The sequence below is a fragment of the Platalea leucorodia genome (assembly GCF_965183815.1).
Source record: "Platalea leucorodia genome assembly, contig: SUPER_19_unloc_1, whole genome shotgun sequence".
Lineage (NCBI taxonomy): Eukaryota > Metazoa > Chordata > Aves > Pelecaniformes > Threskiornithidae > Platalea > Platalea leucorodia.
In genome coordinates, this window is record NW_028121461.1 from 73,068 (window position 1) to 98,721 (window position 25,654).

The window sequence follows — 25,654 nt, forward strand, 5'->3', positions numbered from 1 at the left end:
GTGCTGCCCCAGGGGAGCCCACCGGCTCTCCCCGCCCTGCTGCGCCCTGGGGAGCCCCAGTGTGATGTCAGAGCCACCAGTGTGAGGTCAGAGCTGGCCGCCCGCACAGCCCTGTGGCGCGCGGGCAAGGAGCCCCCAGCTGCCGTGTGGCTCTTGCCCTGGGCAGGCGCGCTCCTGCTGTGGGGCAGTGTGGGGCTGCTGCCGGAGCTGTTTTTGCCTGGGCAGGCCACGCTGCTGGGGCTGAGGGGGAAGAGCGGAGCGGGGAGCCTGCCTTTGCCCAGAGATGGCGAGGAGAAAGGCCGCCGAGAGAAGACGCCAAGGGCCCTCCCAAGGCTCCTTGGGGAACGAGGCCGGCCAACAGCCGGCAGGGGAGGCAGCGGGGCCGAGCCGCTGCCAGACGAGTAGGTACGAAGCCTGGCATGTGCCCGGGGCATCAGGTTGGGCTGGTAGCACGGACGTGGCCTAGCACGGTCAGTGGGGTGCGGAGCAGCCTGGGGAAGCCGACAGAAGTTTTCTGAAGAAGAGCCCCGTGGCTTGCGACGCCCCCCTTCTGTGGGGACGGGTCTCGGCGGAAAGCCTGGCTCACTCTCGCAGCCAAAAGGCAGTGTGCAGCAGGGGCTTTTGGGGAGGCGGTAGCCTCGTGCTGCAGGGTCGGAGCCCAGCCCTGCTGCACGGGGAGGCCAAGCCCCTGGGGCCTGAGACTGGCCCCCTCGGGACGCTGAGGCGCGATCCTGCCTGGCTGATGGGAGCAGCTGTGCGGGGCAGAGAGGGGTCGGGAGACCTGGGAGTGCCCGGGGAAGAGGTGGAGGGGGCGGTGGGGGGGGACAGCAGCCCGTGCCCCCTCCCCGAACGGCCACTGGGAGGTGTCTGCCGCGGGGCAGGGTGGGGCCAGGGGCCAGGGAGCAGGGAGGGACGGGCTGAGAATCGGGCTGTGCTGCCGGGTGGGCTTCCCGAGGCGGGGGGTCTGCTGCTGCCAGCTTGCTCCCACTGCAGGCCTGTAAAGCAAAGGATGGGGAAAGGAGGGGGGGGGCCCGCTGGGAGCAGCCCAGCTGTGCTGGCCCGTCCTCTGGCAAGGGCCGCCACTCAGGCTACTCCTGCCCGCCTTCTTCACTGTGCTCGCCGATTGACCCTTGCTTCTGCGCAAACGCAGTCCTAGGATCACGTAGACGTTGTCCTTCAAGACTACTGTTGCCATTCTTCTGTTTCTTCCTATCTTCATGGTTCCGTGCATCTGTTCTCCCAAGGCCGAGTTGTCTGTAACGAGATTATCCCGGAGCCCCCTCTTATCTTATAACTGTTCTTCTAGCTACTCCCTAAATCACATCAAACTGTAAGGCATTCACAACACCCTTAAATCACACCAGGGTGTCTTCTGAGCTAATGAAGAGACTAAGGTATTTACCACATCTTTCTTGCTCTTGTGGTTTTTAACCCTTTCGACAGGAGTCCCTCTTTTTCAGGCAAAAGGTGGCCCTGCAGAAGAAGAGGATCTTCCAAGTCGTCTTCTTGTTGCTCCCCGTGGCTCTTGGTGAGTTTGCATGAGCAGACACCTGAGAGCGACAGCCAGGCTGTGCTGCATGCCAGCTTTCCGCTGGCCAGCTTTCCTTTTGGGCCAGTATGGGCGGAAACTCCCATGGCCCAAGCGCTTCCCGAGTACGTCCCGGACTGGGCCTGCCTTTTGGCCTGCCAGTAAGACTGGGAGTCTCCCAGCCATGCTGCTGCTCTGGCCACTGGACCACATGGCTTGCTTCGTCTGCAAGTCCGCGAGAGAAGGGCGTAGCTACTTCCAAGCCTGAACTGGGCATTCCCAGAGGGGAGGGGCCGTGCAGGGGGACCCATGGGGAGGTACGTACCTCTCCTAGCCCATGCAGCCTGGTCTCGGGGCTCCCTGAAGCAGCGAGGGGAAGCGGGGAATAGCTCTGGGGCACTGAGCACACCTGAGGCTCACGGCTGCGCAGTCCCCTCAAGCCTGGGCCGATGGCTTCCGGGCAGAGGCGCGTCCTCTCTCCGCACCCCGCGTTCCCCACCTCCTCAGCTCACCTGCTGCCCCACCCCTAAGGCAACAGGCCGGAGACAACGCGACTGCAGGCATCGCTAGCGACCCCAGTAAAATAACTCTCTCTTGATGATGTGAATTGCAGCTGCTGTTTACTGCGGGACCTCACTGTCAGCGTGGACAATGCAGCCAAAGGGACTGCTGGAGGTCGGTGACTCCTGTGGCACAGGCACCTCTCGCAACAGAGCATCGCTGAGAGCGGCTGGATAAATCACGGGCTCTCCTGCTGCCACGCAGGGTGACCCAAAGAAGCAGCAGCTTGTGCCGAGTCTTCCTAGGGAAGCCTCTCCTGGGAAGCCCCGGCGGCTCTGGTAGCGGATGCTCGAACCGAGCGTTTTTCCCTTTCAGGCGCCGGCACTTGTGTCTGCAGAAGACCTGAAGACCCTGCGGTAAGAGACGTTTCCTGAGCTGGCATTGGTTCTGTGCAGAAGCGTCAGCCGACCTCGTGCTACCAGCACTCGTTTTGCTAACAGCCAGGGCTCCCGTACCTCCTACCTGCCTTTGCCTTCTGCTCAAACTGGTGTGGAAGGGAAGCGCTCGCAAAGCAGGGGAAGCACACGTGTCTCTCCTTCTTGCTGAGCTGAGACGCTCCCCAGAGGGGACTGGCCGCTCTCTGACAAGATCTGCTTTCCTGTCATGCAGGAACTTTTGCGTTTTGTTGGCGGAGCAAAGACAAATGATGCAGCTTCTGCTGGAGGAGGTGGCTCAACTGAGGGCGGAGATCAGCAGGGCAAAGGTGATGCTGCGTTTTGGGGAAGGAGGCTTGGCTGGGCAGAACCCCCGAGAAAGCACTCCTTGGGCTTGTTGGTGGGGTCAGACTGCTGACTGCAGCAAGCCAGCCTTTGCCCCAGGGGCTTGCTGGGTGAGCTTCTGCGCTGCACAGGCCCTTCTCCAGGCCCAGTTTAAGCAGGCTGCTTGAGGCAGCAGAGGACTCCCGAGAGCCTTCCCTTGGCACGCCGGCACTCTGGCTCCTCTGGCTGGGCTCCTGAGGCAGGGATGAGACCCAGGCACGCTGACGGGGCCAGCCGTCGCTTGCAGGGCCCGAGCCCATCTCCCCGCTGACCTGCAGAGCGTGGAGGGTGGCGATGAGGGTGTGGCGACCCTCGTCAACCCACCTCGCGGCCATGGCCGTGGCCGTGGACACAGATTCTCTTCCTCAGTCCTCGTGGCTCACATCAGCAGCAGAGAGTCTTGCAGCTCTGTGGACGAGGCTTGCCTTGCCTTTCTGACACTGGCCCTTTGCCTCTGCCGGCGCTAGCAGCCACGCTGAACTGCCTGCTGATGTGGTCCTTTTCTGTGTTCGTTTATGGCGTTCCCAGGAAGTGAACCAGGCAGCGTCCCAGATGGCTTCGGAAGTCTACGTCGAGATGTCTGACTGGGCCCTGAAAAGCTCTGGTATGGACACAAGCAGCCCAATCTCCTTGCCCTGCGCTTGTCTGCAGCACTCCCCAAAGAAGCCTGTGCTCCGGGCGCTGCTCTCCAAAGTGGGGGAGCTTCAATGCTTCATGGGGTCCAAGAGCAAGGCTGTGGCACAGTGGCTCTCTCAGACTCCCTCCCAGTCCTGCCCTCGGCCTCCGCACGGGGGCCTGCGCACGGGTGCCTCCGCCGCTGCCCCCGCACGTGTTCCTGTGCTGTTGGAAGGGCTCTCTTCCTCTCCACTGCATTGGAAGAGGGAACGGCTGGGCCACCCTTTGCTGCCCATGCCGCAAGCCCTCAGTTTTGGTGTGCTGTCATTCACGTGGGCGCCCGCTGTCTCCCAGAACCCTCAGACCTTCTCCTCCTGGCGCTGTGAGAGAAGCAGTCACCACCAGGCCGGTGGCTGCTGTCATTCCCCTGCACAGCTGGGCACCCCCAGCGGCGTGGGGAGGAGGAGAGGACTGACAGACGTGGAGCTGGCCGGCAGCATCAGAAATACTGTCTGAGCACCGAGTCCCCCTAGAATGTGGCCTCTTCCCGTCACCTGCTCTCCCTCCCTTCCAGGTGCCACCATCGACATGCAGAGAACTTCCGAGACCTACATCTGCAAAGAGAATTGGGGCTGCAGGCTTTTATGGCTCTTTCGCACTGCCAACCCCCCCGACACTATTTTGCAGGTATCGTAGCAGAACTCCTCAGGGAAGGTTTCCTGCCTCCCGCTGAAGTTGGGGACCGACCTCAGGGGCTCTGCCCTCGCTCCAGTGGCACTGCTCAAGCCCACAGTGTTGATCAGGTTCCTGAAAGCAAAGCTCGCACACAGGGCTGGGCTTGCTAGCAATCAGCGCTTCCCCTCAGGAGGGGAATGGAGCTGAACGGAGCCAAACCGCTGCATCTCGCCCACAGTGCTCTGCCCCAGCTGGGTGAAAGACTTTCTCCCTGGTGACCCCGTTTCCACGCCCATCCCTAACAGCGCCTTTTTGGGGCTGGCAGGCGGGAGGTGGGGGTGCCCTGCAGAGCCACTGGGCAGAGAGGTGTTTCTGCTAGGCTCTGACTGGGACGGTTTCATAACCGCTGGTCTCCTCTGCCCCATAATCCTGAGAGCCCCCTTTCAGTCAGGCAGGGACGAAGGCCTCCTGCTTCTGTCCATTTCCTCCCACGTGCCTCATTTTCAAGCCAAAATAGACCCCAAGGAAACAACGGTGCCTACGCTTCAAGCTACGCGGGCCACTGTGTTGGCCCCAACACTCTCTCACTCTTCCTTGCTCTCGCGTTCTGCTTGCAGCCGGATGTTTCCCCAGGAAACTGCTGGCCTTTACAAGGGGATCAGGGCCAGGTGGTCATCAGGTTGCCAGCACGAGTCCATCTGACTGCCGTCACTGTGCAGCACATCTCCAAAGAAGTCTCTCCATCTGGGACCGTCATCAGCGCCCCCAGAGACGTCGCTGTCTTTGTGAGTCTCTGCTGGGCGCTTCTGGCGGGGATCTGGCCCTGGGGGAAAGCCATGGCAGGGTCTTGCTTGCTTTTGTGTGTCCTCTGAGGTTTGCGTCCTGCTCTCTCCTGAGCACTGCAGTGCCCTAGCGGGACACTTCAAGGGCTCTAGGGGTTTCATCCCTCTTGAGACTTGTTTGGGACAAGCACCTCAGGGTTCCTGAGCAGAAGTCAAGGCCGAGCCTGAGCTCCACCACAGCGAGTGCTAGCCTACTGCTAGAGCCCCAGGAGAGGGTGGGGAGATAGCAGGGCTGATCCAGCACGTAGGTTCCCTCTTTGTGGGGACGAGTCTGAGCTGCTCTCCTTGTGCTTTGCCCCTGAGGGAGTGGATGCGGACGGAGAAGAGGAAACTCTCCTTGGGACGTTCACGTACAACGTGGCAAAGGAGACCATTCAGACCTTCCCTCTGAAGGTACGGGCCACGCGCAGGGGCAAGGTGCCAGGGAGCAAACCAGGTTTGCCTGCAAGTCCATGGCAGGAAGAGCGTGAATGCTTTCTCCCTGGGCCGAGGGACAGTGTCCTCTCCTCCCAGCACAGCGTGCCCCTTCTCTCTCCGTGCTCTCACGCCTGCCAGGAGGAAAGCGGGCAGAGCAGACAGCGGGAGCTTGGTGGGGTTGCACAGCAGCCGCCCCCCACACAGGAGCACCTCCCCGGCCTCTCTGCCAGCACAGAGCAAGCAGCAGAGGGAAGGGGCAGAGGGGAGGGAGACTGAGCCCCAGCAGGGCTGGCATGCAGAGGATGCCAGCTGCCTTCCCCCTTCCCGTGTCCCCAGCAGCCCCGGTACCAGCAGCGAGCCTCAGATTGCCACAGCCGCTCCCACCCACTTTCAGGAGCTCGTTCCTGAGCAGGAGCAGGGCTGGCAGGGGGAGGCACCTTCATTGCATTGTCGCTCCTAACACCCCCGCTTCCTTTTCCCGCTTTTCTTCCCAGAACGCGCCGCTTCCCAGAGCCTTTGCACGTGTCAAACTTCTGGTGAAGAGCAACTGGGGAAACCCAGCGTACACCTGCATTTATCGAGTGCAGGTTCACGGGAAGATGGCAAAACCAGAAAGCCTCGACTAAAGCCAGAGGAAAAAGAGAAGGGCATACAGAAAAGAGCAGCAGAAGGGGAAGGAACAAGAAAATAAAAAAGATGTGGCAATTCAGATTGGTGCAGAAGCTCTGTCTCCAAAGTGGGGTGCGCAAGAAGGCCCTTTGGGGGGAGGGCGGGAGCGTGCGGGAACCGTTAGGACCTCTCCTTAATTTTTTCTGCAACCTGAGGAAGGCAGTAAGCACTCCTAAGGTTTACTCCAGAGAGGAGAGGCCCAGCCTGGCACCGCTCCTTCTCCCGCCACCCCGGGAGGCTCCGCAAGCGGCACCGGCCCAGGGCGGGCAGAGGGGCCCGGCTGCAGTTTACCACAGGCAGACGGCCACCCGGCCCCGAGCGGGCTCTGCAGGAGCTCTCCCCGGAGCCCGCCCACCCTCTTCCTGGCCTCTCAGCCAATGGCGCCCGCCAGGCAGTGACAGGCAGGGCCCGCCCCCAGCCAGTGCAGCGCCCTTCTCTGTCCCCGCCCCCTCCGGCCCGCTGCCGTGGCAACGGGGCCGACTGCAGGCACGGCCTGCGGGCCGAGCGAGGAGCCTTGGGGCAGCTCTTCGGGGCTGCCAGGGCCGGGGGCTGGGAGCTCCTCCCTTACTTTCCCGACGGCGGCGCCGCAGGAGCAGATGGAACCGTTTGGCCTAGCACCTTCCCAGCATCCCGGCTGTCGGTTTGTCGGTGACCCCCCCAGTTTCTGTGAAAGGGGGGTGGGGAGCCTGTCTGAGCGGCCTGTGGGAAAGCCCCCCGTTCCTCGGCCCATCAACGTCCCCGCTCTAGAGCTGGCTGCTCTCTGTCGGGGGTCCTTTTGTGTCACATTGAGTAGTGTCGACGGGGAATTTTCCAGCGCTTGGCCCCTGGTTATTCTCCCCTTGGCATTGGGACGACCCTGACCCGTCTTTCCTCTTGACGGACCACCCTCTCTGGGGTTCCCAGAAAGGCTGTGCGGTTCTGCAGCCCTTGGGCTGTTCCCGTCATGGGCTCCACCATGTAACACTCGAGGCCCCTCGGTCCCCCAGTGCTGCATTGTGCAACACTTGGCTGTTCCCTCCCGCTGTTGCTATCATGGGCATCGTGTCCTGGGCTACAACGCCGCCTGCGCTAAGGACATCCCGGGCAGCCAGTCGGAAAGCTCGTCCAAAGGGTTCCAGGGATGGGGAGGGTTAGAACCCCGTCTTCCTGGCAGCTGTCTAACAGCAGGGAGTATTGGGAGGGGGTCAGGGTGGCAGGAGCATTCCCTGCGGGGTGCTGGAGGCTCCCAAGGGGTTCCTGAGAGATGGGGCTGGGGAGTGGGCATCCCAGGATGCTCGGGGGGGTTCTCATGCTGCTGGAAATGGTTTGTAAAGCTAAGCAGAAACGGCAATTGTGCCATTAGCTTTGTATGACGGTAGGCACCTTAGGTGGGACCATCCCCCGTGCATCCAGCGCCGTAATAAAGAGAATGCCTGCTTCTCGATGCTACGTTGGTGTGAAGAGGCTGATTCCCCATTTCGGTGACAGTTTGGGCGACCCAGATGGGACTCCGCTTCTGAATCTCGACGGATCCGCGGGATCGCAGGACCCCCAGCCGGCACCGAGGGATTCTCGGGAAGAACCTCCGAAGCCCGGACCGAAGAGCTGTGAGCAGGACCCCTGGGAAGGTAAAGGCATCCCTTTTCTGATTAAAAGGGCGGTTGCCTGCCCGTCAGGCGCGGCGAAGGCCTCGCAGGGTTGGGCTGTAAAGGTACCTAAGGGAAGGATTGGATCCTATGGGGCCCAAGTCCCTAGGACACCTGTGTCTGGAAACCTTTGGCCGAAGGGGTGGGTTGGAGTCCCACTGAAGGTAATCTAGGGGTTCGAGTCCCCTTCTGGGGAATGCCTCTGACTATTTTGTGCCAAGTTATTGTTTCTCTGTTTGGTGTTGCTGTATCTTTTATGGCGGGCACTAAGCCCGCTGCGGGAGGGGGGATTCGGAAAAGATCTCCCCTAGGACGTATCGTGAAACATTGGAGGAAATTGGGAGGGGAGCCTCTCACTCGGAAACAGCTTCTAGAATATGGTAACAATTGGTGGCCAATGTATAGTCTCGAAGATCAGGCAAAATGGCCAAAGAATGGAACTCTGAGATATACTACTATAGTACAACTGATGGTACTTTGCAGGCGGGAGGGTAAATGGGATGAAGTAGCAGACGTGGATTTATTTTTCACACTAAGGAACCACCCGGAATGGCAGAAGGAACGCAGAATAATCCCACAGGATCCTCTGATCTTGGCTCTAGAAAAGGAGGGGAGGGGTAGGAATTTAAAACGATGGGGTTCTGCTTGTAGAAAATCCGCTCCTTTCGTACAAGCCCATCTTGCCTCTTACTGGGTTTTTCTTCTTGGCATACAAAAGAGTTCCGAAAGGAGAAACGCTGGCAGAAGCAGCTGCCCCACGGGTTGAGAGCAAAGCCCCCGTTCCAGGCTGCTTTCTGGTTTCCCGGGGGTGCCCAGGAGAGCTGGAACCCTGCCCGGCAGCACAGGCCAGGCAGCCGCCCGGCACAGGAGCGTGGCAGGGTTTGGCGGGCCCAGAGGCATGTGCTCCCACCGCCCAGGAGAGCGGCAGCCGTGCTGCCCCAGGGGAGCCCACCGGCTCTCCCCGCCCTGCTGCGCCCTGGGGAGCCCCAGTGTGATGTCAGAGCCACCAGTGTGAGGTCAGAGCTGGCCGCCCGCACAGCCCTGTGGCGCGCGGGCAAGGAGCCCCCAGCTGCCGTGTGGCTCTTGCCCTGGGCAGGCGCGCTCCTGCTGTGGGGCAGCGTGGGGCTGCTGCCGGAGCTGTTTTTGCCTGGGCAGGCCACGCTGCTGGGGCTGAGGGGGAAGAGCGGAGCGGGGAGCCTGCCTTTGCCCAGAGATGGCGAGGAGAAAGGCCGCCGAGAGAAGACGCCAAGGGCCCTCCCAAGGCTCCTTGGGGAACGAGGCCGGCCAACAGCCGGCAGGGGAGGCAGCGGGGCCGAGCCGCTGCCAGACGAGTAGGTACGAAGCCTGGCATGTGCCCGGGGCATCAGGTTGGGCTGGTAGCACGGACGTGGCCTAGCACGGTCAGTGGGGTGCGGAGCAGCCTGGGGAAGCCGACAGAAGTTTTCTGAAGAAGAGCCCCGTGGCTTGCGACGCCCCCCTTCTGTGGGGACGGGTCTCGGCGGAAAGCCTGGCTCACTCTCGCAGCCAAAAGGCAGTGTGCAGCAGGGGCTTTTGGGGAGGCGGTAGCCTCGTGCTGCAGGGTCGGAGCCCAGCCCTGCTGCACGGGGAGGCCAAGCCCCTGGGGCCTGAGACTGGCCCCCTCGGGAAGTTGAGGCGCGATCCTGCCTGGCTGATGGGAGCAGCTGTGCGGGGCAGAGAGGGGTCGGGAGACCTGGGAGTGCCCGGGGAAGAGGTGGAGGGGGCGGTGGGGGGGGACAGCAGCCCGTGCCCCCTCCCCGAACGGCCACTGGGAGGTGTCTGCCGCGGGGCAGGGTGGGGCCAGGGGCCAGGGAGCAGGGAGGGACGGGCTGAGAATCGGGCTGTGCTGCCGGGTGGGCTTCCCGAGGCGGGGGGTCTGCTGCTGCCAGCTTGCTCCCACTGCAGGCCTGTAAAGCAAAGGATGGGGAAAGGAGGGGGGGGGCCCGCTGGGAGCAGCCCAGCTGTGCTGGCCCGTCCTCTGGCAAGGGCCGCCACTCAGGCTACTCCTGCCCGCCTTCTTCACTGTGCTCGCCGATTGACCCTTGCTTCTGCGCAAACGCAGTCCTAGGATCACGTAGACGTTGTCCTTCAAGACTACTGTTGCCATTCTTCTGTTTCTTCCTATCTTCATGGTTCCGTGCATCTGTTCTCCCAAGGCCGAGTTGTCTGTAACGAGATTATCCCGGAGCCCCCTCTTATCTTATAACTGTTCTTCTAGCTACTCCCTAAATCACATCAAACTGTAAGGCATTCACAACACCCTTAAATCACACCAGGGTGTCTTCTGAGCTAATGAAGAGACTAAGGTATTTACCACATCTTTCTTGCTCTTGTGGTTTTTAACCCTTTCGACAGGAGTCCCTCTTTTTCAGGCAAAAGGTGGCCCTGCAGAAGAAGAGGATCTTCCAAGTCGTCTTCTTGTTGCTCCCCGTGGCTCTTGGTGAGTTTGCATGAGCAGACACCTGAGAGCGACAGCCAGGCTGTGCTGCATGCCAGCTTTCCGCTGGCCAGCTTTCCTTTTGGGCCAGTATGGGCGGAAGCTCCCATGGCCCAAGCGCTTCCCGAGTACGTCCCGGACTGGGCCTGCCTTTTGGCCTGCCAGTAAGACTGGGAGTCTCCCAGCCATGCTGCTGCTCTGGCCACTGGACCACATGGCTTGCTTCGTCTGCAAGTCCGCGAGAGAAGGGCGTAGCTACTTCCAAGCCTGAACTGGGCATTCCCAGAGGGGAGGGGCCGTGCAGGGGGACCCATGGGGAGGTACGTACCTCTCCTAGCCCATGCAGCCTGGTCTCGGGGCTCCCTGAAGCAGCGAGGGGAAGCGGGGAATAGCTCTGGGGCACTGAGCACACCTGAGGCTCACGGCTGCGCAGTCCCCTCAAGCCTGGGCCGATGGCTTCCGGGCAGAGGCGCGTCCTCTCTCCGCACCCCGCGTTCCCCACCTCCTCAGCTCACCTGCTGCCCCACCCCTAAGGCAACAGGCCGGAGACAACGCGACTGCAGGCATCGCTAGCGACCCCAGTAAAATAACTCTCTCTTGATGATGTGAATTGCAGCTGCTGTTTACTGCGGGACCTCACTGTCAGCGTGGACAATGCAGCCAAAGGGACTGCTGGAGGTCGGTGACTCCTGTGGCACAGGCACCTCTCGCAACAGAGCATCGCTGAGAGCGGCTGGATAAATCACGGGCTCTCCTGCTGCCACGCAGGGTGACCCAAAGAAGCAGCAGCTTGTGCCGAGTCTTCCTAGGGAAGCCTCTCCTGGGAAGCCCCGGCGGCTCTGGTAGCGGATGCTCGAACCGAGCGTTTTTCCCTTTCAGGCGCCGGCACTTGTGTCTGCAGAAGACCTGAAGACCCTGCGGTAAGAGACGTTTCCTGAGCTGGCATTGGTTCTGTGCAGAAGCGTCAGCCGACCTCGTGCTACCAGCACTCGTTTTGCTAACAGCCAGGGCTCCCGTACCTCCTACCTGCCTTTGCCTTCTGCTCAAACTGGTGTGGAAGGGAAGCGCTCGCAAAGCAGGGGAAGCACACGTGTCTCTCCTTCTTGCTGAGCTGAGACGCTCCCCAGAGGGGACTGGCCGCTCTCTGACAAGATCTGCTTTCCTGTCATGCAGGAACTTTTGCGTTTTGTTGGCGGAGCAAAGACAAATGATGCAGCTTCTGCTGGAGGAGGTGGCTCAACTGAGGGCGGAGATCAGCAGGGCAAAGGTGATGCTGCGTTTTGGGGAAGGAGGCTTGGCTGGGCAGAACCCCCGAGAAAGCACTCCTTGGGCTTGTTGGTGGGGTCAGACTGCTGACTGCAGCAAGCCAGCCTTTGCCCCAGGGGCTTGCTGGGTGAGCTTCTGCGCTGCACAGGCCCTTCTCCAGGCCCAGTTTAAGCAGGCTGCTTGAGGCAGCAGAGGACTCCCGAGAGCCTTCCCTTGGCACGCCGGCACTCTGGCTCCTCTGGCTGGGCTCCTGAGGCAGGGATGAGACCCAGGCACGCTGACGGGGCCAGCCGTCGCTTGCAGGGCCCGAGCCCATCTCCCCGCTGACCTGCAGAGCGTGGAGGGTGGCGATGAGGGTGTGGCGACCCTCGTCAACCCACCTCGCGGCCATGGCCGTGGCCGTGGACACAGATTCTCTTCCTCAGTCCTCGTGGCTCACATCAGCAGCAGAGAGTCTTGCAGCTCTGTGGACGAGGCTTGCCTTGCCTTTCTGACACTGGCCCTTTGCCTCTGCCGGCGCTAGCAGCCACGCTGAAGTGCCTGCTGATGTGGTCCTTTTCTGTGTTCGTTTATGGCGTTCCCAGGAAGTGAACCAGGCAGTGTCCCAGATGGCTTCGGAAGTCTACGTCGAGATGTCTGACTGGGCCCTGAAAAGCTCTGGTATGGACACAAGCAGCCCAATCTCCTTGCCCTGCGCTTGTCTGCAGCACTCCCCAAAGAAGCCTGTGCTCCGGGCGCTGCTCTCCAAAGTGGGGGAGCTTCAATGCTTCATGGGGTCCAAGAGCAAGGCTGTGGCACAGTGGCTCTCTCAGACTCCCTCCCAGTCCTGCCCTCGGCCTCCGCACGGGGGCCTGCGCACGGGTGCCTCCGCCGCTGCCCCCGCACGTGTTCCTGTGCTGTTGGAAGGGCTCTCTTCCTCTCCACTGCATTGGAAGAGGGAACGGCTGGGCCACCCTTTGCTGCCCATGCCGCAAGCCCTCAGTTTTGGTGTGCTGTCATTCACGTGGGCGCCCGCTGTCTCCCAGAACCCTCAGACCTTCTCCTCCTGGCGCTGTGAGAGAAGCAGTCACCACCAGGCCGGTGGCTGCTGTCATTCCCCTGCACAGCTGGGCACCCCCAGCGGCGTGGGGAGGAGGAGAGGACTGACAGACGTGGAGCTGGCCGGCAGCATCAGAAATACTGTCTGAGCACCGAGTCCCCCTAGAATGTGGCCTCTTCCCGTCACCTGCTCTCCCTCCCTTCCAGGTGCCACCATCGACATGCAGAGAACTTCCGAGACCTACATCTGCAAAGAGAATTGGGGCTGCAGGCTTTTATGGCTCTTTCGCACTGCCAACCCCCCCGACACTATTTTGCAGGTATCGTAGCAGAACTCCTCAGGGAAGGTTTCCTGCCTCCCGCTGAAGTTGGGGACCGACCTCAGGGGCTCTGCCCTCGCTCCAGTGGCACTGCTCAAGCCCACAGTGTTGATCAGGTTCCTGAAAGCAAAGCTCGCACACAGGGCTGGGCTTGCTAGCAATCAGCGCTTCCCCTCAGGAGGGGAATGGAGCTGAACGGAGCCAAACCGCTGCATCTCGCCCACAGTGCTCTGCCCCAGCTGGGTGAAAGACTTTCTCCCTGGTGACCCCGTTTCCACGCCCATCCCTAACAGCGCCTTTTTGGGGCTGGCAGGCGGGAGGTGGGGGTGCCCTGCAGAGCCACTGGGCAGAGAGGTGTTTCTGCTAGGCTCTGACTGGGACGGTTTCATAACCGCTGGTCTCCTCTGCCCCATAATCCTGAGAGCCCCCTTTCAGTCAGGCAGGGACGAAGGCCTCCTGCTTCTGTCCATTTCCTCCCACGTGCCTCATTTTCAAGCCAAAATAGACCCCAAGGAAACAACGGTGCCTACGCTTCAAGCTACGCGGGCCACTGTGTTGGCCCCAACACTCTCTCACTCTTCCTTGCTCTCGCGTTCTGCTTGCAGCCGGATGTTTCCCCAGGAAACTGCTGGCCTTTACAAGGGGATCAGGGCCAGGTGGTCATCAGGTTGCCAGCACGAGTCCATCTGACTGCCGTCACTGTGCAGCACATCTCCAAAGAAGTCTCTCCATCTGGGACCGTCATCAGCGCCCCCAGAGACGTCGCTGTCTTTGTGAGTCTCTGCTGGGCGCTTCTGGCGGGGATCTGGCCCTGGGGGAAAGCCATGGCAGGGTCTTGCTTGCTTTTGTGTGTCCTCTGAGGTTTGCGTCCTGCTCTCTCCTGAGCACTGCAGTGCCCTAGCGGGACACTTCAAGGGCTCTAGGGGTTTCATCCCTCTTGAGACTTGTTTGGGACAAGCACCTCAGGGTTCCTGAGCAGAAGTCAAGGCCGAGCCTGAGCTCCACCACAGCGAGTGCTAGCCTACTGCTAGAGCCCCAGGAGAGGGTGGGGAGATAGCAGGGCTGATCCAGCACGTAGGTTCCCTCTTTGTGGGGACGAGTCTGAGCTGCTCTCCTTGTGCTTTGCCCCTGAGGGAGTGGATGCGGACGGAGAAGAGGAAACTCTCCTTGGGACGTTCACGTACAACGTGGCAAAGGAGACCATTCAGACCTTCCCTCTGAAGGTACGGGCCACGCGCAGGGGCAAGGTGCCAGGGAGCAAACCAGGTTTGCCTGCAAGTCCATGGCAGGAAGAGCGTGAATGCTTTCTCCCTGGGCCGAGGGACAGTGTCCTCTCCTCCCAGCACAGCGTGCCCCTTCTCTCCCCGTGCTCTCACGCCTGCCAGGAGGAAAGCGGGCAGAGCAGACAGCGGGAGCTTGGTGGGGTTGCACAGCAGCCGCCCCCCACACAGGAGCACCTCCCCGGCCTCTCTGCCAGCACAGAGCAAGCAGCAGAGGGAAGGGGCAGAGGGGAGGGAGACTGAGCCCCAGCAGGGCTGGCATGCAGAGGATGCCAGCTGCCTTCCCCCTTCCCGTGTCCCCAGCAGCCCCGGTACCAGCAGCGAGCCTCAGATTGCCACAGCCGCTCCCACCCAGTTTCAGGAGCTCGTTCCTGAGCAGGAGCAGGGCTGGCAGGGGGAGGCACCTTCATTGCATTGTCGCTCCTAACAGCCCCGCTTCCTTTTCCCGCTTTTCTTCCCAGAACGCGCCGCTTCCCAGAGCCTTTGCACGTGTCAAACTTCTGGTGAAGAGCAACTGGGGAAACCCAGCGTACACCTGCATTTATCGAGTGCAGGTTCACGGGAAGATGGCAAAACCAGAAAGCCTCGACTAAAGCCAGAGGAAAAAGAGAAGGGCATACAGAAAAGAGCAGCAGAAGGGGAAGGAACAAGAAAATAAAAAAGATGTGGCAATTCAGATTGGTGCAGAAGCTCTGTCTCCAAAGTGGGGTGCGCAAGAAGGCCCTTTGGGGGGAGGGCGGGAGCGTGCGGGAACCGTTAGGACCTCTCCTTAATTTTTTCTGCAACCTGAGGAAGGCAGTAAGCACTCCTAAGGTTTACTCCAGAGAGGAGAGGCCCAGCCTGGCACCGCTCCTTCTCCCGCCACCCCGGGAGGCTCCGCAAGCGGCACCGGCCCAGGGCGGGCAGAGGGGCCCGGCTGCAGTTTACCACAGGCAGACGGCCACCCGGCCCCGAGCGGGCTCTGCAGGAGCTCTCCCCGGAGCCCGCCCACCCTCTTCCTGGCCTCTCAGCCAATGGCGCCCGCCAGGCAGTGACAGGCAGGGCCCGCCCCCAGCCAGTGCAGCGCCCTTCTCTGTCCCCGCCCCCTCCGGCCCGCTGCCGTGGCAACGGGGCCGACTGCAGGCACGGCCTGCGGGCCGAGCGAGGAGCCTTGGGGCAGCTCTTCGGGGCTGCCAGGGCCGGGGGCTGGGAGCTCCTCCCTTACTTTCCCGACGGCGGCGCCGCAGGAGCAGATGGAACCGTTTGGCCTAGCACCTTCCCAGCATCCCGGCTGTCGGTTTGTCGGTGACCCCCCAGTTTCTGTGAAAGGGGGGTGGGGAGCCTGTCTGAGCGGCCTGTGGGAAAGCCCCCCGTTCCTCGGCCCATCAACGTCCCCGCTCTAGAGCTGGCTGCTCTCTGTCGGGGGTCCTTTTGTGTCACATTGAGTAGTGTCGACGGGGAATTTTCCAGCGCTTGGCCCCTGGTTATTCTCCCCTTGGCATTGGGACGACCCTGACCCGTCTTTCCTCTTGACGGACCACCCTCTCTGGGGTTCCCAGAAAGGCTGTGCGGTTCTGCAGCCCTTGGGCTGTTCCCGTCATGGGCTCCACCATGTAACACTCGAGGCCCCTCGGTCCCCCAGTGCTGCATTGTGCAACACTTGGCTGTTCCCTCCCGCTGTTGCTATCATGGGCATCGTGTCCTGGGCTACAACGCCGCCTGCGCTAAGGACATCCCGGGCAGCCAGTCGGAAAGCTCGTCCAAAGGGTTCCAGGGATGGGGAGGGTTAGAACCCCGTCTTCCTGGCAGCTGTCTAACAGCAGGGAGTATTGGGAGGGGGTCAGGGTGGCAGGAGCATTCCCTGCGGGGTGCTGGAGGCTCCCAAGGGGTTCCTGAGAGATGGGGCTGGGGAGTGGGCATCCCAGGATGCTCGGGGGGGTTCTCATGCTGCTGGAAATGGTTTGTAAAGCTAAGCAGAAACGGCAATTGTGCCATTAGCTTTGTATGACGGTAGGCACCTTAGGTGGGACCATCCCCCGTGCATCCAGCGCCGTAATAAAGAGAATGCCTGCTTCTCGATGCTACGTTGGTGTGAAGAGGCTGATTCCCCATTTCGGTGACAGTTTGGGCGACCCAGATGGGACTCCGCTTCTGAATCTCGACGGATCCGCGGGATCGCAGGACCCCCAGCCGGCACCGAGGGATTCTCGGGAAGAACCTCCGAAGCCCGGACCGAAGAGCTGTGAGCAGGACCCCTGGGAAGGTAAAGGCATCCCTTTTCTGATTAAAAGGGCGGTTGCCTGCCCGTCAGGCGCGGCGAAGGCCTCGCAGGGTTGGGCTGTAAAGGTACCTAAGGGAAGGATTGGATCCTATGGGGCCCAAGTCCCTAGGACACCTGTGTCTGGAAACCTTTGGCCGAAGGGGTGGGTTGGAGTCCCACTGAAGGTAATCTAGGGGTTCGAGTCCCCTTCTGGGGAATGCCTCTGACTATTTTGTGCCAAGTTATTGTTTCTCTGTTTGGTGTTGCTGTATCTTTTATGGCGGGCACTAAGCCCGCTGCGGGAGGGGGGATTCGGAAAAGATCTCCCCTAGGACGTATCGTGAAACATTGGAGGAAATTGGGAGGGGAGCCTCTCACTCGGAAACAGCTTCTAGAATATGGTAACAATTGGTGGCCAATGTATAGTCTCGAAGATCAGGCAAAATGGCCAAAGAATGGAACTCTGAGATATACTACTATAGTACAACTGATGGTACTTTGCAGGCGGGAGGGTAAATGGGATGAAGTAGCAGACGTGGATTTATTTTTCACACTAAGGAACCACCCGGAATGGCAGAAGGAACGCAGAATAATCCCACAGGATCCTCTGATCTTGGCTCTAGAAAAGGAGGGGAGGGGTAGGAATTTAAAACGATGGGGTTCTGCTTGTAGAAAATCCGCTCCTTTCGTACAAGCCCATCTTGCCTCTTACTGGGTTTTTCTTCTTGGCATACAAAAGAGTTCCGAAAGGAGAAACGCTGGCAGAAGCAGCTGCCCCACGGGTTGAGAGCAAAGCCCCCGTTCCAGGCTGCTTTCTGGTTTCCCGGGGGTGCCCAGGAGAGCTGGAACCCTGCCCGGCAGCACAGGCCAGGCAGCCGCCCGGCACAGGAGCGTGGCAGGGTTTGGCGGGCCCAGAGGCATGTGCTCCCACCGCCCAGGAGAGCGGCAGCCGTGCTGCCCCAGGGGAGCCCACCGGCTCTCCCCGCCCTGCTGCGCCCTGGGGAGCCCCAGTGTGATGTCAGAGCCACCAGTGTGAGGTCAGAGCTGGCCGCCCGCACAGCCCTGTGGCGCGCGGGCAAGGAGCCCCCAGCTGCCGTGTGGCTCTTGCCCTGGGCAGGCGCGCTCCTGCTGTGGGGCAGCGTGGGGCTGCTGCCGGAGCTGTTTTTGCCTGGGCAGGCCACGCTGCTGGGGCTGAGGGGGAAGAGCGGAGCGGGGAGCCTGCCTTTGCCCAGAGATGGCGAGGAGAAAGGCCGCCGAGAGAAGACGCCAAGGGCCCTCCCAAGGCTCCTTGGGGAACGAGGCCGGCCAACAGCCGGCAGGGGAGGCAGCGGGGCCGAGCCGCTGCCAGACGAGTAGGTACGAAGCCTGGCATGTGCCCGGGGCATCAGGTTGGGCTGGTAGCACGGACGTGGCCTAGCACGGTCAGTGGGGTGCGGAGCAGCCTGGGGAAGCCGACAGAAGTTTTCTGAAGAAGAGCCCCGTGGCTTGCGACGCCCCCCTTCTGTGGGGACGGGTCTCGGCGGAAAGCCTGGCTCACTCTCGCAGCCAAAAGGCAGTGTGCAGCAGGGGCTTTTGGGGAGGCGGTAGCCTCGTGCTGCAGGGTCGGAGCCCAGCCCTGCTGCACGGGGAGGCCAAGCCCCTGGGGCCTGAGACTGGCCCCCTCGGGACGTTGAGGCGCGATCCTGCCTGGCTGATGGGAGCAGCTGTGCGGGGCAGAGAGGGGTCGGGAGACCTGGGAGTGCCCGGGGAAGAGGTGGAGGGGGCGGTGGGGGGGGACAGCAGCCCGTGCCCCCTCCCCGAACGGCCACTGGGAGGTGTCTGCCGCGGGGCAGGGTGGGGCCAGGGGCCAGGGAGCAGGGAGGGACGGGCTGAGAATCGGGCTGTGCTGCCGGGTGGGCTTCCCGAGGCGGGGGGTCTGCTGCTGCCAGCTTGCTCCCACTGCAGGCCTGTAAAGCAAAGGATGGGGAAAGGAGGGGGGGGGCCCGCTGGGAGCAGCCCAGCTGTGCTGGCCCGTCCTCTGGCAAGGGCCGCCACTCAGGCTACTCCTGCCCGCCTTCTTCACTGTGCTCGCCGATTGACCCTTGCTTCTGCGCAAACGCAGTCCTAGGATCACGTAGACGTTGTCCTTCAAGACTACTGTTGCCATTCTTCTGTTTCTTCCTATCTTCATGGTTCCGTGCATCTGTTCTCCCAAGGCCGAGTTGTCTGTAACGAGATTATCCCGGAGCCCCCTCTTATCTTATAACTGTTCTTCTAGCTACTCCCTAAATCACATCAAACTGTAAGGCATTCACAACACCCTTAAATCACACCAGGGTGTCTTCTGAGCTAATGAAGAGACTAAGGTATTTACCACATCTTTCTTGCTCTTGTGGTTTTTAACCCTTTCGACAGGAGTCCCTCTTTTTCAGGCAAAAGGTGGCCCTGCAGAAGAAGAGGATCTTCCAAGTCGTCTTCTTGTTGCTCCCCGTGGCTCTTGGTGAGTTTGCATGAGCAGACACCTGAGAGCGACAGCCAGGCTGTGCTGCATGCCAGCTTTCCGCTGGCCAGCTTTCCTTTTGGGCCAGTATGGGCGGAAGCTCCCATGGCCCAAGCGCTTCCCGAGTACGTCCCGGACTGGGCCTGCCTTTTGGCCTGCCAGTAAGACTGGGAGTCTCCCAGCCATGCTGCTGCTCTGGCCACTGGACCACATGGCTTGCTTCGTCTGCAAGTCCGCGAGAGAAGGGCGTAGCTACTTCCAAGCCTGAACTGGGCATTCCCAGAGGGGAGGGGCCGTGCAGGGGGACCCATGGGGAGGTACGTACCTCTCCTAGCCCATGCAGCCTGGTCTCGGGGCTCCCTGAAGCAGCGAGGGGAAGCGGGGAATAGCTCTGGGGCACTGAGCACACCTGAGGCTCACGGCTGCGCAGTCCCCTCAAGCCTGGGCCGATGGCTTCCGGGCAGAGGCGCGTCCTCTCTCCGCACCCCGCGTTCCCCACCTCCTCAGCTCACCTGCTGCCCCACCCCTAAGGCAACAGGCCGGAGACAACGCGACTGCAGGCATCGCTAGCGACCCCAGTAAAATAACTCTCTCTTGATGATGTGAATTGCAGCTGCTGTTTACTGCGGGACCTCACTGTCAGCGTGGACAATGCAGCCAAAGGGACTGCTGGAGGTCGGTGACTCCTGTGGCACAGGCACCTCTCGCAACAGAGCATCGCTGAGAGCGGCTGGATAAATCACGGGCTCTCCTGCTGCCACGCAGGGTGACCCAAAGAAGCAGCAGCTTGTGCCGAGTCTTCCTAGGGAAGCCTCTCCTGGGAAGCCCCGGCGGCTCTGGTAGCGGATGCTCGAACCGAGCGTTTTTCCCTTTCAGGCGCCGGCACTTGTGTCTGCAGAAGACCTGAAGACCCTGCGGTAAGAGACGTTTCCTGAGCTGGCATTGGTTCTGTGCAGAAGCGTCAGCCGACCTCGTGCTACCAGCACTCGTTTTGCTAACAGCCAGGGCTCCCGTACCTCCTACCTGCCTTTGCCTTCTGCTCAAACTGGTGTGGAAGGGAAGCGCTCGCAAAGCAGGGGAAGCACACGTGTCTCTCCTTCTTGCTGAGCTGAGACGCTCCCCAGAGGGGACTGGCCGCTCTCTGACAAGATCTGCTTTCCTGTCATGCAGGAACTTTTGCGTTTTGTTGGCGGAGCAAAGACAAATGATGCAGCTTCTGCTGGAGGAGGTGGCTCAACTGAGGGCGGAGATCAGCAGGGCAAAGGTGATGCTGCGTTTTGGGGAAGGAGGCTTGGCTGGGCAGAACCCCCGAGAAAGCACTCCTTGGGCTTGTTGGTGGGGTCAGACTGCTGACTGCAGCAAGCCAGCCTTTGCCCCAGGGGCTTGCTGGGTGAGCTTCTGCGCTGCACAGGCCCTTCTCCAGGCCCAGTTTAAGCAGGCTGCTTGAGGCAGCAGAGGACTCCCGAGAGCCTTCCCTTGGCACGCCGGCACTCTGGCTCCTCTGGCTGGGCTCCTGAGGCAGGGATGAGACCCAGGCACGCTGACGGGGCCAGCCGTCGCTTGCAGGGCCCGAGCCCATCTCCCCGCTGACCTGCAGAGCGTGGAGGGTGGGGATGAGGGTGTGGCGACCCTCGTCAACCCACCTCGCGGCCATGGCCGTGGCCGTGGACACAGATTCTCTTCCTCAGTCCTCGTGGCTCACATCAGCAGCAGAGAGTCTTGCAGCTCTGTGGACGAGGCTTGCCTTGCCTTTCTGACACTGGCCCTTTGCCTCTGCCGGCGCTAGCAGCCACGCTGAACTGCCTGCTGATGTGGTCCTTTTCTGTGTTCGTTTATGGCGTTCCCAGGAAGTGAACCAGGCAGTGTCCCAGATGGCTTCGGAAGTCTACGTCGAGATGTCTGACTGGGCCCTGAAAAGCTCTGGTATGGACACAAGCAGCCCAATCTCCTTGCCCTGCGCTTGTCTGCAGCACTCCCCAAAGAAGCCTGTGCTCCGGGTGCTGCTCTCCAAAGTGGGGGAGCTTCAATGCTTCATGGGGTCCAAGAGCAAGGCTGTGGCACAGTGGCTCTCTCAGACTCCCTCCCAGTCCTGCCCTCGGCCTCCGCACGGGGGCCTGCGCACGGGTGCCTCCGCCGCTGCCCCCGCACGTGTTCCTGTGCTGTTGGAAGGGCTCTCTTCCTCTCCACTGCATTGGAAGAGGGAACGGCTGGGCCACCCTTTGCTGCCCATGCCGCAAGCCCTCAGTTTTGGTGTGCTGTCATTCACGTGGGCGCCCGCTGTCTCCCAGAACCCTCAGACCTTCTCCTCCTGGCGCTGTGAGAGAAGCAGTCACCACCAGGCCGGTGGCTGCTGTCATTCCCCTGCACAGCTGGGCACCCCCAGCGGCGTGGGGAGGAGGAGAGGACTGACAGACGTGGAGCTGGCCGGCAGCATCAGAAATACTGTCTGAGCACCGAGTCCCCCTAGAATGTGGCCTCTTCCCGTCACCTGCTCTCCCTCCCTTCCAGGTGCCACCATCGACATGCAGAGAACTTCCGAGACCTACATCTGCAAAGAGAATTGGGGCTGCAGGCTTTTATGGCTCTTTCGCACTGCCAACCCCCCCGACACTATTTTGCAGGTATCGTAGCAGAACTCCTCAGGGAAGGTTTCCTGCCTCCCGCTGAAGTTGGGGACCGACCTCAGGGGCTCTGCCCTCGCTCCAGTGGCACTGCTCAAGCCCACAGTGTTGATCAGGTTCCTGAAAGCAAAGCTCGCACACAGGGCTGGGCTTGCTAGCAATCAGCGCTTCCCCTCAGGAGGGGAATGGAGCTGAACGGAGCCAAACCGCTGCATCTCGCCCACAGTGCTCTGCCCCAGCTGGGTGAAAGACTTTCTCCCTGGTGACCCCGTTTCCACGCCCATCCCTAACAGCGCCTTTTTGGGGCTGGCAGGCGGGAGGTGGGGGTGCCCTGCAGAGCCACTGGGCAGAGAGGTGTTTCTGCTAGGCTCTGACTGGGACGGTTTCATAACCGCTGGTCTCCTCTGCCCCATAATCCTGAGAGCCCCCTTTCAGTCAGGCAGGGACGAAGGCCTCCTGCTTCTGTCCATTTCCTCCCACGTGCCTCATTTTCAAGCCAAAATAGACCCCAAGGAAACAACGGTGCCTACGCTTCAAGCTACGCGGGCCACTGTGTTGGCCCCAACACTCTCTCACTCTTCCTTGCTCTCGCGTTCTGCTTGCAGCCGGATGTTTCCCCAGGAAACTGCTGGCCTTTACAAGGGGATCAGGGCCAGGTGGTCATCAGGTTGCCAGCACGAGTCCATCTGACTGCCGTCACTGTGCAGCACATCTCCAAAGAAGTCTCTCCATCTGGGACCGTCATCAGCGCCCCCAGAGACGTCGCTGTCTTTGTGAGTCTCTGCTGGGCGCTTCTGGCGGGGATCTGGCCCTGGGGGAAAGCCATGGCAGGGTCTTGCTTGCTTTTGTGTGTCCTCTGAGGTTTGCATCCTGCTCTCTCCTGAGCACTGCAGTGCCCTAGCGGGACACTTCAAGGGCTCTAGGGGTTTCATCCCTCTTGAGACTTGTTTGGGACAAGCACCTCAGGGTTCCTGAGCAGAAGTCAAGGCCGAGCCTGAGCTCCACCACAGCGAGTGCTAGCCTACTGCTAGAGCCCCAGGAGAGGGTGGGGAGATAGCAGGGCTGATCCAGCACGTAGGTTCCCTCTTTGTGGGGACGAGTCTGAGCTGCTCTCCTTGTGCTTTGCCCCTGAGGGAGTGGATGCGGACGGAGAAGAGGAAACTCTCCTTGGGACGTTCACGTACAACGTGGCAAAGGAGACCATTCAGACCTTCCCTCTGAAGGTACGGGCCACGCGCAGGGGCAAGGTGCCAGGGAGCAAACCAGGTTTGCCTGCAAGTCCATGGCAGGAAGAGCGTGAATGCTTTCTCCCTGGGCCGAGGGACAGTGTCCTCTCCTCCCAGCACAGCGTGCCCCTTCTCTCCCCGTGCTCTCACGCCTGCCAGGAGGAAAGCGGGCAGAGCAGACAGCGGGAGCTTGGTGGGGTTGCACAGCAGCCGCCCCCCACACAGGAGCACCTCCCCGGCCTCTCTGCCAGCACAGAGCAAGCAGCAGAGGGAAGGGGCAGAGGGGAGGGAGACTGAGCCCCAGCAGGGCTGGCATGCAGAGGATGCCAGCTGCCTTCCCCCTTCCCGTGTCCCCAGCAGCCCCGGTACCAGCAGCGAGCCTCAGATTGCCACAGCCGCTCCCACCCAGTTTCAGGAGCTCGTTCCTGAGCAGGAGCAGGGCTGGCAGGGGGAGGCACCTTCATTGCATTGTCGCTCCTAACAGCCCCGCTTCCTTTTCCCGCTTTTCTTCCCAGAACGCGCCGCTTCCCAGAGCCTTTGCACGTGTCAAACTTCTGGTGAAGAGCAACTGGGGAAACCCAGCGTACACCTGCATTTATCGAGTGCAGGTTCACGGGAAGATGGCAAAACCAGAAAGCCTCGACTAAAGCCAGAGGAAAAAGAGAAGGGCATACAGAAAAGAGCAGCAGAAGGGGAAGGAACAAGAAAATAAAAAAGATGTGGCAATTCAGATTGGTGCAGAAGCTCTGTCTCCAAAGTGGGGTGCGCAAGAAGGCCCTTTGGGGGGAGGGCGGGAGCGTGCGGGAACCGTTAGGACCTCTCCTTAATTTTTTCTGCAACCTGAGGAAGGCAGTAAGCACTCCTAAGGTTTACTCCAGAGAGGAGAGGCCCAGCCTGGCACCGCTCCTTCTCCCGCCACCCCGGGAGGCTCCGCAAGCGGCACCGGCCCAGGGCGGGCAGAGGGGCCCGGCTGCAGTTTACCACAGGCAGACGGCCACCCGGCCCCGAGCGGGCTCTGCAGGAGCTCTCCCCGGAGCCCGCCCACCCTCTTCCTGGCCTCTCAGCCAATGGCGCCCGCCAGGCAGTGACAGGCAGGGCCCGCCCCCAGCCAGTGCAGCGCCCTTCTCTGTCCCCGCCCCCTCCGGCCCGCTGCCGTGGCAACGGGGCCGACTGCAGGCACGGCCTGCGGGCCGAGCGAGGAGCCTTGGGGCAGCTCTTCGGGGCTGCCAGGGCCGGGGGCTGGGAGCTCCTCCCTTACTTTCCCGACGGCGGCGCCGCAGGAGCAGATGGAACCGTTTGGCCTAGCACCTTCCCAGCATCCCGGCTGTCGGTTTGTCGGTGACCCCCCAGTTTCTGTGAAAGGGGGGTGGGGAGCCTGTCTGAGCGGCCTGTGGGAAAGCCCCCCGTTCCTCGGCCCATCAACGTCCCCGCTCTAGAGCTGGCTGCTCTCTGTCGGGGGTCCTTTTGTGTCACATTGAGTAGTGTCGACGGGGAATTTTCCAGCGCTTGGCCCCTGGTTATTCTCCCCTTGGCATTGGGACGACCCTGACCCGTCTTTCCTCTTGACGGACCACCCTCTCTGGGGTTCCCAGAAAGGCTGTGCGGTTCTGCAGCCCTTGGGCTGTTCCCGTCATGGGCTCCACCATGTAACACTCGAGGCCCCTCGGTCCCCCAGTGCTGCATTGTGCAACACTTGGCTGTTCCCTCCCGCTGTTGCTATCATGGGCATCGTGTCCTGGGCTACAACGCCGCCTGCGCTAAGGACATCCCGGGCAGCCAGTCGGAAAGCTCGTCCAAAGGGTTCCAGGGATGGGGAGGGTTAGAACCCCGTCTTCCTGGCAGCTGTCTAACAGCAGGGAGTATTGGGAGGGGGTCAGGGTGGCAGGAGCATTCCCTGCGGGGTGCTGGAGGCTCCCAAGGGGTTCCTGAGAGATGGGGCTGGGGAGTGGGCATCCCAGGATGCTCGGGGGGGTTCTCATGCTGCTGGAAATGGTTTGTAAAGCTAAGCAGAAACGGCAATTGTGCCATTAGCTTTGTATGACGGTAGGCACCTTAGGTGGGACCATCCCCCGTGCATCCAGCGCCGTAATAAAGAGAATGCCTGCTTCTCGATGCTACGTTGGTGTGAAGAGGCTGATTCCCCATTTCGGTGACAGTTTGGGCGACCCAGATGGGACTCCGCTTCTGAATCTCGACGGATCCGCGGGATCGCAGGACCCCCAGCCGGCACCGAGGGATTCTCGGGAAGAACCTCCGAAGCCCGGACCGAAGAGCTGTGAGCAGGACCCCTGGGAAGGTAAAGGCATCCCTTTTCTGATTAAAAGGGCGGTTGCCTGCCCGTCAGGCGCGGCGAAGGCCTCGCAGGGTTGGGCTGTAAAGGTACCTAAGGGAAGGATTGGATCCTATGGGGCCCAAGTCCCTAGGACACCTGTGTCTGGAAACCTTTGGCCGAAGGGGTGGGTTGGAGTCCCACTGAAGGTAATCTAGGGGTTCGAGTCCCCTTCTGGGGAATGCCTCTGACTATTTTGTGCCAAGTTATTGTTTCTCTGTTTGGTGTTGCTGTATCTTTTATGGCGGGCACTAAGCCCGCTGCGGGAGGGGGGATTCGGAAAAGATCTCCCCTAGGACGTATCGTGAAACATTGGAGGAAATTGGGAGGGGAGCCTCTCACTCGGAAACAGCTTCTAGAATATGGTAACAATTGGTGGCCAATGTATAGTCTCGAAGATCAGGCAAAATGGCCAAAGAATGGAACTCTGAGATATACTACTATAGTACAACTGATGGTACTTTGCAGGCGGGAGGGTAAATGGGATGAAGTAGCAGACGTGGATTTATTTTTCACACTAAGGAACCACCCGGAATGGCAGAAGGAACGCAGAATAATCCCACAGGATCCTCTGATCTTGGCTCTAGAAAAGGAGGGGAGGGGTAGGAATTTAAAACGATGGGGTTCTGCTTGTAGAAAATCCGCTCCTTTCGTACAAGCCCATCTTGCCTCTTACTGGGTTTTTCTTCTTGGCATACAAAAGAGTTCCGA